We start from the raw sequence: 17,577 nt of genomic DNA on the forward strand, positions 1-17,577 counted from the left end.
GAATTTTGGAGGACGAAGGCTTCCTCATTTCACGTTTTCTAAAAGAAGACTGCGCACTATCATTAGAGATTTTCACTCTTGAAGCCTCGACTCTGTGACTCCGCTTAAGGATGGTGGAAGGGTCCGTGTCTTCTGCTCAGGGACACGGGCTGATTGCTTCTGCAAGGTCCTTATCACAAGCAGCGGTTTATCCTGGTGTACCCCCACGGCGCACGCGCCCCCACGGCGCACGCGCCCCCACGGCGCACGCGCCCCCACGGCGCACGCGCCCCCACGGCGCACGCGCCCCCACGGCGCACGCGCCCCCACGGCGCACGCGCCGCTTGCGCGCTAACCTTGCAGTGGAGCGGAGAGAACGTCCCTTAACAGGGTCTGCTGCATTAGTATCTGCTTTCCTGGTGAAATAGCGAACAGGCAGGCCACCTCTTAGTGCAAGGCCAGGTGAGCATTTCAGTTGCCCGCCCAGACAGAATGGCGTGGCTTTGAATTTGTCCTTTTCAAAATGTAGGATATGGGGTGATTAGGGGAGCAAGGAAAGGGAGGGGGGTTTTTGGTTTGTTTTTTTCATGCAGATGGCCTTTTCTTCCTCAGGGGGATAGACAGAGCTTATGGTAAACAGATTACTTTATTGGTAAATCCAGACATGTTGATTAAGATCACATTTCTGGGAGAAATTGAAACAAAAGTTGGATCATGTATTAAATCTAGTTTTGGGTTCACGACCTTTTGGGCTTCCCTCATAGCTCGATTGGTAAAGAACCTGCCTGCGATGCAGGAGGCACAAGAGATGTGGGTTCGATACCCGGGTTGGGAAGACCCCCTGGAGTAGGAAATGGCAACCCACTCCAGTACTGTTGCCTAGGAAATCCCAGGGACAGAGAAGTCTGGCTGGCTACCATGCACGGGGTAGTGAAGAGTCAGCCACGACTGAGCAGCTGAGCACAGCTCATCTCCTTAGAACCGGAGACTGGGGAGAGTGGCATGGTATCTGTCTTACCCCCTTCTGGGTTCTCGTGTGTACCAGGTATGACAGTGAATCAGTGCTCAGTAAATGTGTCTTTTACACTTGATTGACAAGGCACAGTTTAAAACACCTGTGAAGAAATATGTTGCCCGTCAAACTGGTAAAGACTTCAAAAGATAGGACCAGTGTTGCCAATGACAAGATCACAGCAGCATTCTCTCACACTTCCAGAGAGAGCAGTCTTTCTGGAAAGCAACTTGGCAATAGGTGTCCAAACCTAAAAGGATTGGTTGGCTTGCCCTTGAGCCAGCAATACCTCTTCTGGTCATTGATCCCTTAAACTAAAGGGCTTATCAGTGGTAGTGAAGGGAGAGCAGAGCTTGCCACACCAGAATATGCCTGTTTGGCATATTGATCATTAGGGGCTGGTTATTTCTGAGATGTTACAGACAGAGGAGAAGCTCTGAAAACCAAGTAGAAGTTACTCTTTGATAAGATACCTTTACACTTCTAAGGGAAACCTCCATTTGTAAGGGTGTCTCCTGCTCTCAGAAAGGGGGGGGGGGGGTGGGGGATGGATGACTTTATCTCCTGAAACTCTTTATCAGTGGAGAAAGACTTAAGTTTGCATTGCAACTTCACCCTCGTTTACTATTTCTTTCTTGGCTCCCTCCCCTAACTGCCCCCCACCCCCAACACCTGCTTTTGTCTTTAGCTGGAGATGGTACTTAATGTGGTAGTTTGGGCCATTTGGGTGAGTTCCTCAGGTTTCCTAGGTCTCTGCAGTGTATACAGGAGGTATCTATGGTTTTAAACTTGTTGTTCTCCTGTGTATTTGTCTTTTATTATGGAGGGGAGGGGGGAGTCTCAGTCAAGAATCTAGAAGGGCAGAGGGAACTTTCTTTTTCCTCTCTACTGTATGCATAGAAATTGAACCTCTGTGAAGTATACTGTCCATGTGTTTTGCAATAATTAAATATTAGAAAGTAATGCCATAGAAGAATAAATAACACCTTGGAAAGATCTTTACAAGATGTTATTTCAACGTAGAAGCCAGAGAGTGTGTAGGTTTCCTAGGTCTCTGCAGTGTATACAGGAGGTATCTATGGTTTTAAACTTGTTGTTCTCCTGTGTATTTGTCTTTTATTATGGAGGGGAGGGGGGAGTCTCAGTCAAGAATCTAGAAGGGCAGAGGGAACTTTCTTTTTCCTCTCTACTGTATGCATAGAAATTGAACCTCTGTGAAGTATACTGTCCATGTGTTTTGCAATAATTAAATATTAGAAAGTAATGCCATAGAAGAATAAATAACACCTTGGAAAGATCTTTACAAGATGTTATTTCAACGTAGAAGCCAGAGAGTGTGTAGGTTTCCTAGGTCTCTGCAGTGTATACAGGAGGTATCTATGGTTTTAAACTTGTTGTTCTCCTGTGTATTTGTCTTTTATTATGGAGGGGAGGGGGGAGTCTCAGTCAAGAATCTAGAAGGGCAGAGGGAACTTTCTTTTTCCTCTCTACTGTATGCATAGAAATTGAACCTCTGTGAAGTATACTGTCCATGTGTTTTGCAATAATTAAATATTAGAAAGTAATGCCATAGAAGAATAAATAACACCTTGGAAAGATCTTTACAAGATGTTATTTCAACGTAGAAGCCAGAGAGTGTGTGGATAAATGTTACACTGACATTTTATTTATGTTTAAGTAGATGGGAAAAATAATGTAAGCAAAATGCCCTTAAGCTCTGAATGGTTATCTGACATACAAGGTGTCAGATGGTTTTTATTTTCTACTATTGGTCTCTCTATATTTTCCAAATGTCCCCCACTTTTATAATGAGGCAATTAGAATTAAATAGAGCATCGTTGCCCCCTGGTGGTTTCTTCAGTAATGGTCCTTAGTCTGAGGAAGGAATATTGTAGCCACTCAGACAGAAGAGCAGCTACCACTGCAGGCTTTATTCCCAAGGCAGAACTTTCAAAATTCCCAAATCTTTTGCTAGGACAAGTGGTTGTGTCCTAGAGGAGCCGTGCTGTGAAACTCACAACAGAGTTGCATATTGTCCTCATACTGACCATGGGGGGACTAGATGCTCTCAGCTGCCATGAGACAGACACAGCAGGAGCAGGGAGAGAGAACTAGGTTCTGGGATCAGCGGGGCACTGGAAGCAGGGCCTTTGCCATCAGAAGGCTAAAGAGGGCAGGCCATTGGAGTTGGGGTGGCGGCCTTGGGGTTGGAGGGGTGGGGACCCATGAAAGTGGGAGTCCAGGGCAGAATGGATTTGGTGACTGTCTGTGGGGGATCAAAAAGAGGGTGGGCACGAAGAGCACTCGGGGTGAGTGAGGGGTGGTAGTGTGGCCTGCAGGGGGACCAAAGGGAGCAGAATACGGGCAAGGTTAAGAGATCTGGGCTGGGCCTGTGACCCCTGAATCTAGCCAGACAGCCTCTTGTGGCCCATGACCTTCCTTGTCATGATGTCAGGGCACCCTCCCTGCCTTTCCTAGAGGTTCAGCTTTTACTAGGATCCCCAGAGGGAGAGGAAAAATTCCAAAAACAATGATTTTCAAACTCTGTGAGTCATGATTTCAGGGATCCCTTTCAACCCAACTCCTACTACACAGTTTCATGTGAAGGGCCTGGAACACCCCATAGCATTGATATACCGTTCCACAAACTGCTTCTATTATTTGCTGTTTTGCCATGACTGGAACCATGAGGAGTTTTTATTTTGTTTGGCTGAATGTGATTCTGACTGACCCGTTTCTCTCCAACCTCCGGGCCCATGGATGTGTGTCTGTTTTTGCTTTTAGGCTCACTGCTGCTCACATCTGCCTGTTGGAGAACTTCTGTGGTCACTGCAGCTCACCTGATGGAAGGCTTTTGTCACCGAAGTAGGGAGGGCATCTGGTTTGGCACCTCCAGGAAGCCACCCTGATTGCAGGATTTCCAGGCTTCTCCTACGTGTAAATCATCAATAAACACGACATGACAATTAAGAAGGAAAAAACACTCTTGAGTGAGAGATAGCAGAAACAAATGGCAAAACCAAATCTCCAAAGCCCTCAGATACTGGAAATGTCTGCTTTCGTTTGAATAAGAAATGTATTCTTCCACTCATTTTGTAGACCTAGAAAGTAAAATTGATCTCTTCAGTATGTATTTTTTGACTTAGTTTTTAGAAAACACTGATTTATTTCTTTGCCTGCACTGGGTCTTAGTTATAGCACAGAGGATCTTTGACCTTTTTTGCGGCATCTGGGTCTTTGTTATGGCATGTGGGATCTAGTTCCCTCGCCAGGAATGGAACCTGAGCCCCTGCGTTGTGAGCTCGGAGTCTTGGCCCCTGGAGCACCAGGGACGTCCTTCTTTGGTATATTTAAAGAAACTAGAAGAACTGGAAACACAAACAAGGAATAGAGGGCTACCCCAAATGACCAGGTTTCTTCTTTCTCTCCTCTCGCTGACCAATTCAGTCCAAAAGCTATTAGCGGGGGCCAAGCAATGTAGGTGTTTGTGTTGGAGGAGCTTTTGTGGTCCTATATTATGTGGTGTCAGCTGAGGCCAGGGTGAGAAGAGCATCCACGTGGGGGATAGTGTCAGGGGCCTGATGTGGGCTGTTAAGGGTCCAGGTGAGTCCAGGAGAGCAATTCCAGGGGCAGGGGATGCTTAGTAGCAGTTGGCCCAGCTTTTTAGAACCTGAGAGGATGTTGAGGATATTCATACAGGGAGGTCTGGCACGATGTTTCCGGATCTGATGACAGTAAGGAGGACAGCTACATGGGATGGCAAGTAACTTGTAGGTTTATTTGTGTCCTACAAAAATTCAGATGTCAAAGTCTGCTGTAGGCTTAGGGATTGTGTCTCCCCAAAGTTCATATGTGCAATCCTAACCCCACAGTGTCGTGGTCTGTGGAAGTAGGGTCTTTGGGAGGTGATTAGGTTATGAGGATGGAGCCTTCATCAATGAGATGAGTGCCCTTAATTCTAAAAGAGACCCCAGAGAGCTCCCTTCCCCCTACTGCCTTGTGGGAAAGATGGCCATCTATGAACTAGAAAGGGGGTCCTCATAAGACATTGAATCTGCCCCTGCCTTGATCCTGGACTTCCCAGCTTCCAAAATGGAGAAATCAACTTCTGCTGTTTATAAGCTACCCAGTCTATGAAGTCCTGTTATAGCAGCTGGACTGGACGGAACCGATAAAATTCTAAATCCTGGTACCTCAGAATGTGAACATAGTTGGAGATAAAGTCTTCACAGAGGTAATCAATTTAGGATGAGATGATGAAGAGTGGGCCCTAATCCAGTATGACTGGTGTCTTAATGAAAACGGTAAATTTGGACATATAGAGATACATACAGAGGGAGAAGATGGCCAAGGAGAGAGCCAAGGAACACATTCTCCCTCCCAACTTGTCGAAGGAACCAGCATTGCCAATACCTTGATTTGGGGCTTTGAGTCTCCAGAACTGTGCGATAGCAAATTTCTGTTATTGAAATCACCCAGTTTATGGTACTTGGTTAAAGTCGCCCTAGGCAACAAGTGCAGTAACCCAGCTCAGGGGTTTGGAGCCTGAGCTCCATAAAAGAGAGTCAACACAGTTGAGGGTGAGGGGTGAGCAGGGTAGTGGTGAGGATGATCTGGTGTGGGTGTTGGAGCCTAAACTGGGTAAGAAGGATGTCTAGGCAGAACCCAGCCAGTCCATGTTGAGCTGATAAGAAACCAAGCAATGTGGTAATCATTATAATGTATTTCAAAACATCACATTGCACAGCTTAAAATATGCAATTCTTATATGTCAATGAGATCTCAAAAACTGCTTAAATATCATATGAATGAGCATGGTGCAATATGCTATAGAACTAGATGAAAGGGAAACCTATCTGTACCTGAAAAATCTGTACTGGGATTGGCAAAACACATCCTGGTTCCTGCCTCATTTTCCTAGAGTCAAAGGAGACTTGGGCCTTTACGTGCTCTACAGATACACCTGTCACTAACTCTGGAATATGTTTGGAAAAAGATAGTAAGCAAGCATAGTGAAGATTGCTTTCTGTAGCAAATGGTGGGGGGTTGGATCTTGGCAAAAAATGTGAGAGTGTAAAAGAGATGACGACAGTCTGTGTGGGAGCAGCTCTGGCCAGAGTGTCTGAGCTTGGGTGAAGTGAGATGGGCATCCACAGGGAAGGGTGAAATCAGCCTGGACTGTCAGAGCGTATGTGGGGTGAGCTGAGGGTAGCAAAGGCAGCACTTAAAATCTTTTTAAAATGTGCTTGAAACTCACACTGAGAACTATAAACAGTACTGAAATGGAGGAAATGTATTCATGTAATTTTTATTTATATAGTCTTTTTTAATACATATTTTTATTTGTTTATTTGAGTATGCCAGGCCTTATTTGTAGCTCGTGGCATTTTCCATCTTTTTGCAGCATGTGGGATGTTTAGTTGTGGCATGTGGGAACTAATTCCCTGACCGGGTATTGAATCTGAGCCACTTGCATTGGGAGCATGGAGTCTTAACGACTGGACCATCAGGGAAGTCCCATTATATAGTTTTGATGTTTGACATCTGGGGCCTTCGTGAAGGGGGAGTTCTACACAGGGAAGCTCTCATTTTACAAAAGGATTTTTGTTAGTCATGAGGATCTGATATCACCATGAATGGATTTAATGCTTCTCTAGATATGAGGAGATGCAAGGATTGAGATCATAAAATCTGCTCCAAAAAGTATTCAACTATTTAAAGACTTTTCCCATCAGATTCCCTGAAGCACAGAGTGCCTCACTCCACCCTACACTCCCTCAGGGGTTGTTGATGGTCAACAGCTATAGCAGCATGGTGTTCAATCTCCATAGAGGCAGATGGCAAATGCCTTTGTTGTTCAGCCGTTGGCAAAATGCTCTTGGAAAGTGCCAATTTGTAGTTGACACGGCCCCCTTGTCGTCATAAATCCGACCATACTTTGGGGGACATTTCATGATCACGTTGTCCCGCATTGCTGGGAAGGCTCGTTCCCAGTTCTGGAGAAGGTTTTTGTTGATAAGACACTCAATGTGCTATTACTGGACTAGGTCTTAATAGTCAAAGATCTCTGGACACCTGTCTTCTAGTTATGGTCCAGGAAAGTATTCCCTCTCGTTGCATCTTTTCATACCTGCTGCTGCTGCTGCTAAGTCGCTTCAGTCATGTCTGACTCTGAGCGACCCCATAGATGGCAGCCCACCAGTCTCCCCCATCCCTGGGATTCTCCAGGCAAGAACACTGGAGTGGGTTGCCATTTCCTTTTCCAATGCATGAAAGTGAAAAGTGAAAGTGAAGTCACTCAGTCCTGTCTAACTCTTAGCGACATGGACCGCAGCCTACCAGGCTCCTCCACCCATGGGATTTTCCAGGCAAGAGTACTGGAGTGGGGTGCCATTGCCTTCTCCACTTTTCATACCTAGAGTTACACTATTACAATCATTCATCATATATCGAGCTATACATTTGGTCAACTGCTTCAAGTCATCATTTTCATTTGAAGCTCAGTCACACACTTGGTAATACAATAAGAATCTTGTGAAACAAAATACAAATGGTATAGTGGAATTAAAAGTAAATATTTAAACCATTAGCCTCCTACTCCAGTTTTTTTTTTTTTTTTTTAAGATCGTCAAGACTAGGTAATGGGTCATTTAAAGCAGAAATCTGATTTTTCATGTGGTTCAAATGTGTTACATTAAAGGATTTACCAGGTATGAAAATCTGGCATTCAGAGTGAATTATAGCACAGACAGTTCCCTGAGATCTGTAAGGTGTCAAGAGCCTTGCAGGTGTGTAGCAATGCCTTTCTCATCATGGAGATTTCAGAATTCAATAGGCTAATAAGGATTTTTACATCTATGTTCATCAGTGATATTGGCCTGTAGTTTTCTTTTTTTGTGGCATCTTTGTCTGGTTTTGGAATTAGGGTGAGGTGGCCTCATAGAGTGAGTTTCGAAGTTTACCTTCTTCTGCAATTTTCTGGAAGAGTTTGAGTATGATAGGTGTTAGCTCTTCTCTAAATTTTTGGTAGAACTCAGCTGTGAAGCCATCTGGTCCTGGGCTTTTGTTTGCTGGATCTTTTCTGATTACAGTTTTGATTTCCGTGCTTGTGAAGGGTGTGTTAAGATCTTCTATTTTTTCCTGGTTCAGTTTTGGAAAGTTATCCTTTTCTAAGAATTTGTCCATTTATTCCAAGTTGTCCATTCTTTTTGCATATAGCTGCTGGTAGTAGTCTCTTATGAGTCTTTGAATTTCTGTGTTGTCTGTTGAGATCTCTCCATTTTCACTTCTAATTTTGTGGATTTGATTCGTCTCCCTTTGTTTCTTGATTAATCTGGCTAATGGTTTGTCAATTTTATTTATGCTTTCAAAAAACCAGCTTTTAACTTTGTTGATTTTTGCTATGGTCTCTTTTGTTTCCTTTGCATTTATTTCTGCCCTAATTTTTAAGATTTCTTTCCTTCTGCTAGCCCTGGGGTTCTTCATTTCTTCCTTCTCTAGTTGCTTTAGGTGTAGAGTTAGATTATTTATTTCATTTTTTTTCTTATTTCTTGACATAGCCTGTATTGCTATGAACCTTCCCCGTAGCACTGCTTTTACAGTGTCCCGTAGGTTTTGGGTTGTTGGGTTTTCATTTTCATTCATTTCTATCCATAGTTTGGTTTCTTTTTTGATTTCTTCTATGATTTGTTGGTTATTCAGAAGTGTGTTACTTAGCCTCCATATGTTGGAATTTTTAAGAGTTTTTCTCCTGTAATTGAGAACTAATCTTACTGCACTGTGGTCAGAAAAGATGACTGGAATGGTTTCAATTTTTTTGAATTTACCAATTGCTACCTCTTCTTAATATCTTCTGCTTCTGTTAGGTCCATACCATTTCTGTCCTTTATGAGCCCATATTTGCATGAAATGGTCCCTTGGTTCCTCTCATTTTCTTGAAGAGATCTCTAGTCTTTCCCATTCTATTGTGTTCCTCTATTTCTTTGCATTGATGGCTGAGGAAGGCTTTCTCATCTCTCCTTGCTCTTGTTTGGCACTCTGCATTTAAATGGGTATAGCTTCCCTTTTCTCTTTGCTTTTTGATTCTCTTCTTTTCACAGCTCTTTGTAAGGCCGCCTCAGGCAGCCATTTTGCTTTTTTGCATTTCTTTTTCTTGGGGATGTTCTTGATTCCTGTCTCCTGTACAATGTCAAGAACCTCCATCCATAGTTCCTCAGGCACTCTGTCTATCAGATCTAGTCTCTTAAATCTACTATTCACTTCCTCTCTATAGTCATAAGGGATTTGATTTAGGTCATACCTGAATGGTCTAGTGGTTTTCCCTACTTTCTTCAGTTGCAGTCTGAATTTGGCAACAAGGAGTTCATGATGTGAGCCACAGTCAGCTCCCGGTCTTGTTTTTGCTGACTGTATAGAGCTTCTCCATCTCTGGCTGCAAAGAATATAATCCATCTGATTTTGGTGTTGACCATCTGGTGAGGTCCATGAGTAGAGTCTCCTCTTGTGTTGTTGGAAGAGGGTGTTTGCTATGAATAGTGTGTTCTCTTGGCAGAACTCTATTAGCTTTCACCCTGCTTCATTCTGTACTCCAAGGTCAAATTTGCCTGTTACTCCAGGTGTTTCTTGACTTCCTACTTTTGCATTCCAGTCTCCTATAATGAAAAGGACATCTTTTGGGGGTGTTTGTTGTAGAAGATCTTGTAGATAACCTCACAGAGGTGTGTTTTCAGAGTGTTCATAGTGCCTCCAATGAAAGATATTGCCAAAGAACGAAGTAACACCCTGATGATCAATCCTTTGTGTGTGTGTGGGGGGGGGGGGGGGGTTGGGGTTGGGGGAGGCTGTCCTTTCCATTCAAACTGGAACCAAACCAAGATCCAATATTTGGAACCTGCTCAGAAGGCTAGTCCCTATCACGCTACCACTTCTAACTCAGATGGTGCCAAGCCATGCTTTTTTTTTTTTTTACCATCATTTCAACACAAATAACCAATATCAGATCTGTAACAGGAATAGAAATGGAAACGAGTGTTCTCTGAGCCAAACTGAGGAGTGTAGCTGAGGGAAAAACTTATCAGGAATTCTCAGAACCTGTGCTGGAGAAGCATGGTTTTCATCACAGTTTTGTATCTTTTCAGAACAAAGAACCATCAGGCAGAAACATGCAGGGGTACATTCTTTCAAGATTTCAAAAGGGATAGATAAGCATGTACAGAGTGAATCAGCAGGACCTTGATATCTGGGAAGGAAGACTTATCTTTAAAGGAATACTAGCACAAGCATCATAGGAGAGGGTAGCATTTATCCCTACCTTCAAAGTGGACATTCTATACTTCTGGATAATGAATTCTTTTCTGAATCGCTAAAGCAGATGTACACTGCATGATAAACAGGTCATAAGACAGGCTGTTCTCGTTAGCCTAAAGTTCAAGCTAAATCACATAGAAGCCAGAATGACTTCCCCACACCTCAATTGTGAAAATTTCCTCCATCAATCACAAAGTTTTCTTGATCCCAAACAATGATCTAAAACTCTAATCCTGCAACTGAACTTTGCACAACTTTGCACAGCAAGTATGTGAGCTGTATGCTTCTTGTCTCCTCTACTCTCCTGGGGGTAGAAAGGAGATTCCTTTGATTTTCTACTCCTCTTAGAATATGGAGAGAGCACATTGAGCTGAAATTCTAACCCCTTGCAAATCCACAGATGTTTCCTTTACACCCATTTTTGATTCTGTGTTCACCCTAGTGGATTAGAAGGGATTCATACACCTTGAGTAAGCACATACCTTACATACTGACTTTATTTCTATATTGTAGCTCATGTCTTTTTATGAGTCCATATTCTGTTTATGGGACTCTGCTTGTAGGTATTGGCTCATATTTCCACATACAGACGGTGGTGAATTGACTGGGAAAAAGGCCACAGCAATTCCTCCTGTCCCTGGATGTGCAGCCCTTTGCTCATAGGTTGAAGGCAGAGCTGAGGGTTTGCTGATGGAGTTCGTGTGGGACATGAAAGAAACAGAGGAGTCAAGGAGGATGCCAAGGTGCTTGGCCTAAGCAATATGAAGAAAAGCACTTTCATTGATCAAGAGGCAGAAGACATAGGAAGAACAGATTTGCGAGGGGGAAAAAAGCAGTCAGTGAGTAAAACCTTCATGAATACTAAATCTATTGAGTTTTCAAAGAGTAAACTGATAAATTCCATAAGTCTAAGATTCCCTTCAATGTTCCAATATATATGCACTATATTAAGTAAGAGTTCAACTAAAATCCCAACTCCAAAATGATTAGTTAATTACATATTTTCATTTGAAACAAGAGTCACCTGCTTTTCGGGTTGAGCTGTTGTGGGTATCCAGAGAGGTTGACCTGTAGCACTGTCTCATAAAAACACATGATTTGTGAAAGAAATTGGAGTGTCATTGCCCTAAGTAAACAGTGAGTTATGCGCATGTATGTGATGATGATGTCAGAGAAAGTAAATTAATGATCTGAGTGGTAATTTGATATTCTGGTATTGGTAATAGACTAAAGGCAAATGCCTCTGGTAACATCAGATAACCTTCATTTTTATCTTTTCAAAGCTGATGCAGATGACCAAATGATTATTTTCTTTTAGTCTTTTGGTATAGAAAATCAAGAGCTTTCTTAGCATGCAACCTTCCTTACATTTCCTGCTCACGGTGCCCTCTTTGAACACGCTGCTCGGGATTATGCTGGCTAGTATTTGGGGCTTTCCCATTCATGTTGCAGGCAACATCTGCAGCGTAGGTGCCAATAATCTGTCTGAGAGATGCATGAAGAAGCAGGAAAATGTGTTCACAGAACCTCCTGCAAGCCAAGGAACTCAGAAGGACAAGTGAGTGGCGGGCTGGACAGGCAGGGTGGGCACAGGGCTGACTCCTCTGCTCAGAGTGCAGAGGGCCTCGCCCTCATGCTGCAAGACGCAGAGTCCTGGGGTCCTGCCTTGGCCTCTGGCCCCTGCCCTTCCCCCACCGGCTGCCTGCGGAAACCAAGGCCCCGCCCCTCGTTTCTGACCCCGCCTCCTTATCGCCATTAGCCCCGCCCATCCCCTAACCCTCTTCTTCCGCCCCTACAGCCCTAGCTCCACCTCCATTATGCGTCTGCGCACTAGCAACCATCTGCTCTTGAGGGCGGGGCCTGCGCAGACGACAGTAGGGTTCCTGGCCCTGCCCACCCCTGCCCTCGGCCCACCTCCATGGAAAGCGCTTCTGGTGAGGCTGGCGTGCCAATGAAGATCAGAATGGTAGTGGGATTTCATGGTGTTTGATAGTGGGGTTTCATGGTGTTTGGCATTCTAAATGCAAATGCCTCAGGTAAAATCATACCCACTGACCTGAAATATGGCCAATGGGAGATGGCTTCCAGTCTTATGTGAGACCCATTCTGTAGCAGGAGAGGATAATCAAAGGGATATAAAGTTCCAGGTGCAATTAGAGAAAAAGAGAAGTGATCTGAGCTCTGCATCCTGATGAACCTCTCGGGCAGGAAATGAGACATTGAAGCTTGGTGCCCTCTAGACTGAATGGTAAGAACAGAATTGCTGCCACCTTCAGCCCAAGATCTTTATGAAATGTCAGGAAGAGCAAGGCACCCAGCCACCCTGAAGATCTACAGGCAGAAGAGACTGCCAGTCTTACTCTCCTTTCCTGTGGGGGTGGGAAGGGAGTTATTGACCACAGCAAGGGTATTTGCTGGGAAAATGAATTTTTTTCTATTTTTTAAAATATTAATTAATTTGGCTTTGCTGGGTCTTAGTTGTGGCATGTGGAATCTAGTTTCGCAACCAGGGATTGAACTTGGGCCCCCTGTATTGGAAGCATGGAGCCTCAGCCACTGGACCACCAGGGAAGTCCCTGCTGAAATGTTTAAACCATGGTAAGCCATACACATAAGACAAGCAATTTTTGTTAATTGCATGTTGAATTCCAGTTAGAACTGGAAGGTGTACTGATATGTTTAAAGAATAAACAATGCCAAAAATTCTACCCACTTTGCTAATGTAATTCTGCTGTTACAAAGTCTTTAGAAGACCTAGTGGTGTGGTGTAATAAAAGATGTCTCAGGCACAAGGGACCGAGATTGTAATGCAGGCTCAGCAGGAATTGACTGTGTGCTTGCTGCTTCTAGTTTGGTCCTACTGACTTCTGAACGAATCTTCTATAAAACCATGCCGGTCACCCTACCTCTCCTTACCCTTGAGAGTATCAGAAGATTTCTCCACGATCCCCAAATATGCATTCATGGCCTTCATGAAGTGGCTAAAAGGATCACTTCTCATAGGGGGTATTAGATTACCTGCTACCTTTAGGGGACTGGGCTCCCCAGGTGGCTCGGATGATAAAGAATCTGCCTGTAATGCAGGAGGCCAGGGATCGATCCCTGGCGTGGTAAGATCCCCTGGAGAAGGGCATGGCAAGCCACTCCAGTACTCTTGCCTGGAGAATCCCATGGACAGAGGATGCTGGCGGGCTACAGGCCATGGGGTCTCACAGAGTCAGACACGACTGAGTGACTAGCATTAAGGGGAATACTTCTCTAGACAAAGGGGCGAGGTTTACAAAGAGGGGAGCTTTTAACATGGCCTGGAGACCCCATCCCCTTGCCACCGGCTCCTGTTCTTAATGCATCAGACTCCAGAGCTTAGAGCTCCGCCCCAGTTCAGGTGACAGAGCCGCAGCTTCCTTGATCATGCTGGTGTTCATTGTGAATAATTAAACAAGTGAGATCTTCTGGAGCAAATGAATTTTATTGGAAGAACACAAGTATTTAACAAAATATAAGAAACTTAAGTAAGGAATACATTTTAAAGACACAGAAATTTGGCTACCTCAGGGAAACTCAGCAGTATCTCCTTCTTCTTTGTCTTTTTTTTTTTTTTTTTTTTTTTGGCCATGACTTGCAGCATGTGGGATCTCATTCCCCCACCAGGGATTGAACCCCCTCGCCCCTGTATTGGAAGCACGGAGTCTTAACTACTGGACTGCTGGGGAAGTCCCAAGAGTATGTGTTTTTATATTTTCTACAATGAAAGGTTACCAGTGAACCTTTGTAGGCTCTCACTCATTCTTGTGGGTCTAGTCCCAAACCATAACAAAAGTATTACTTGTTCAACTAGGATAAGATGAAATGTATACCAAACCAAGTAGCTATGGCCAGGAAACTCAGTGACACAGAAAATAGAAGGCTGTGGGAAGGTCTCAGAGAAAAGAGGCCTGCTAGAGAGACCAATGAGCCTGAGACACTGCCTTCCATCCTGTGGAATACAAATAGAGCATACAGGCACTTTGACATGCCCCCATGGGTACAATATTTTTAAAGATTTCTTGAGTAAGCACAAAAGCACATATTATACAAAATGAAAACAACCCAAAGTCCAAGCCATTCCCAAAGGCACAATACCGCCGAAGCAATTTCTGGTCAAATGACAACTCGCTGATGTCACAGGGCCACTCCTTCAGCTGAAGTCCTCCGAATGAAGTTGATGACTTCTGTAAAACTGCTATGATTCTATAAAATTCAAAATCCTATGGACTAAAGGTTAACTTTATACACCACTAATGCAGATACTATGTATACATAGAGAAACCAGGGCAAAACCATAATACAGAAGCTGTAAATGGCATTACCCACTTCCCCTAGGAGAAACATTCTTCCCGCTCACTTCTAAAATCTAAAAACACTTGGAGGGAGGTGACACTCATTTGTGACCATGGAAGGGTCTTTTGTTAATTATTTTTTTAAACCCCAATATTGAGGTATGAGCAATGACTGACATACAAAATGATGTACACATTTAATGTATACAATCGAATGAGTCTGGAGATAAGTATACATCCAAAAAGCATCTCCATAATCTATACCATAAACACACCCATCCACTCTTAAGTATTATTCCACCTTTATAATTTATTATTAGTAGTATTTGGGAATAGAAACATGACAGAACAAGATCTACCCTCTTAGCCTTTTCAGGACACATCAGTTCCAGGGTCTGGAGGAGATGCACAGGTGCTTGGTTCCTGGCTTTAACTACATCCTATATCCTGTAGCTCAGTACATTGACAACATACTAGAGGAAAATCTGCAACAGGCCTTTGAGCATTCTGGAAGGTGCTTTGTCTGACTGATGGGGGAGGCTGGGTAAGCCAGTGAATCTCCTTAGGATTCACTGAGGTGGGTCCACTGCTGCTCTATTTCAAAGCTGATAAGAAGTAGTACAGTAGGCGTGCACATGAATAAGGAACAGCGAAAGAAGCTCAGAAAGCCAACCCAAATCGAAACTGTGAGGTGGCCTGGCTGGCGACACTCAGTAACCCATTTTGGGTGCATGCTGGAGTCACCATAGTGGACTGGGAGGGCAAATTCAAATCCAGAGGGATGAAGAGACCATTCAAATTGTACAGGAATGCACAGATTTGGCTCATTCTCTCCATTCTTTTTGACAGAGCTGCACACTAAACTTCCATAACTAAAACTCTGCCGGATCTGAGTCCTTGCCTCCTCCCAAGTATTCTAGCAGGTCCTGTGCACCACAAGACACAAAAATCGGACCTCTGCCAATTGGAGATCAAATCTCTGCTCCTTCAGAGTGCTTGAGAAAGGGAGGGTGAGAGATGAAGTTCAGCTCCGCTTGCCAACAGACTGCTGACGTCAGCAGAGTGATTTAAACCATCTCTAAACAAGGTTTGTACTATTAATCCTCATGCCCACTGATCCTATTGATCACAGAGGATTCGCCCTGAGGACATATGTATGGGTAAAAAGCTCCTAGAGGATAAGCAGTCACTCATACATTTTACCTGTGCATCAGGTGCTGTTTCCAGAAGTTCCTCTTGAGAAAGTTGTCTGCACAGGTCTGGCTATGGCCAGGAATTTAGAATCATCACTTGGAGGGATGGTGAAGATACACAGGGGACCTGGTATCTCACGGGGAGCACATTGTAAGGGACACCCAAATAAGGAAAATTAAATTGCTCATGCTGAAAAGGGACGAGGACTTCTTTGTCACCTTTCCTCAAAAACTCGGGAGTATGGTCAGTTCTTTGTCTGACTCTGCTAAATCACTTCATTCGTATCTCACTCTGTGTGACCACACAGACGGCAGCCCACCAGGCTCTGCTGTCCCTGGGATTCTCCAGGCAATAGGCTGCCATTTCTGACTCTCTGCAATGTATGGAAATCTTTTCTGTAAGTTAAGCAAGCCTCTTGGGAATTTGAAAAACCAAAGTGTTCCTTCAGGGACCTGGCAGCAAAAGGAGTGACCAAGAGCCCATAAAGCTAGAGGACAAGGGCAGAAAATATCAACGGAAAAAAAAAATAGTGTAAGCAAGAGCAGTTCCTTCTCAGAACTCCCCTAGATTATATACTGTGCAACAGTACAGCTGGACAAAGAGCTCCCCTTCCACAACAGCCATCTGTCACAGGTCTAGGCAACACAGAGCAAGGAAGAGACAGCAAAGCCTTCACTTGCAGACAAAAATCACAATTCACTTGGGAAAATGGAAAACAATCCTGTTCCCCCAATAAATGCCCTAGTTTATACAAAAGCCATTATCTTCTTATAGTATATCCATCAGGGCCCATTATTATCTTCTGTCCCTCAGTATTACTAACCCAAAGGAAGGGCACAGGAAGGGAGGAAGGTGACAGGAGAAAGAACCCTGAACCCACAATGCCCACCACAGTCGTCACACCAAAGCCCTTGTCCTCCCCACTGGCACTCTTTCCTTATACTCTCAGAGCCTCCTCCTCATAGCCCTGCTGGGTCCCAATTTCCCAAATCAAGAGAAAGCAAAAGCCTGACATGCGGAAACCATCGGGCCTTTTTGCTCCCCCAATTGAGCTCCCCTTTCCTCTCCCCCACTCCAGTAGCCCAACACCACAAACAATACATAACTGTCCCTCCACTGTTGTACCAACACCACCTTCTTCCTTGAGAGTGCAGAGAAGGTCCCCCTGAGGCAATGTCATCCCCACCAACAGGAAAACCCAAATGAAAGAGGAGCCACCACCAGCCAGCCTTTCTGCTAGAAAGGCTTTCTAGCAGATCCATGGGTGGGAGAGACAGGTACAGCCTGGGGGTGCAGCCCTCTACAGCAAGAGAAATACCAGGGCTTCATCCTCCAGCTGGGGCACCTGACTCGGGAGGTTCCTGGACATCCAGGCAAATTGGCATATGCCCTGAAGGAAGCAAATGGCCCCAGATTCATGGACAGTTCACTGACAAGACCCATCGGACCTCTGTCTTCCAGCCAATGTGCAGAGTGTGCTCAGTGGAAGAGTGCAGAAAGTGAATGTGGAAAGTTCCAACCACATTCTGACAAACAGAGTCAGGACTCCTCAGGATCCCCAATGTGCCCTCGCTCGGCACAATGGCACAGAATTCTGACATCAGGCTACCACCAACTTCTGCCCCAGACTCAACATTTCCCATGCCCCACATGCTGCCATTGCCAATATGCACCTTCTTTAGGACATTAGCAAGGAACCTGAGGTGTATGAGTGTCAAAGGAAGAAGTGTCTGGTTAGTACATCAGTAGAACACACCAGCAACAGCA

General features: G+C 44.4%; 1 long non-coding RNA gene across 1 annotated transcript; it reads left to right on the plus strand.

The window, feature by feature from the left end:
• The first annotated feature begins 311 nt into the window (after positions 1-311).
• LOC133051465 (uncharacterized) lies at positions 312-4,120 on the plus strand. The gene is made up of 2 exons (XR_009691888.1): positions 312-441; positions 3,776-4,120. It is a non-coding gene; the product is annotated as an uncharacterized LOC133051465 (long non-coding RNA).
• The last annotated feature ends 13,457 nt before the right edge of the window (positions 4,121-17,577 follow it).

This window comes from Dama dama, chromosome X (genome assembly GCF_033118175.1).
Source record: "Dama dama isolate Ldn47 chromosome X, ASM3311817v1, whole genome shotgun sequence".
In the NCBI taxonomy this organism is placed as follows: Eukaryota; Metazoa; Chordata; class Mammalia; order Artiodactyla; family Cervidae; genus Dama; species Dama dama.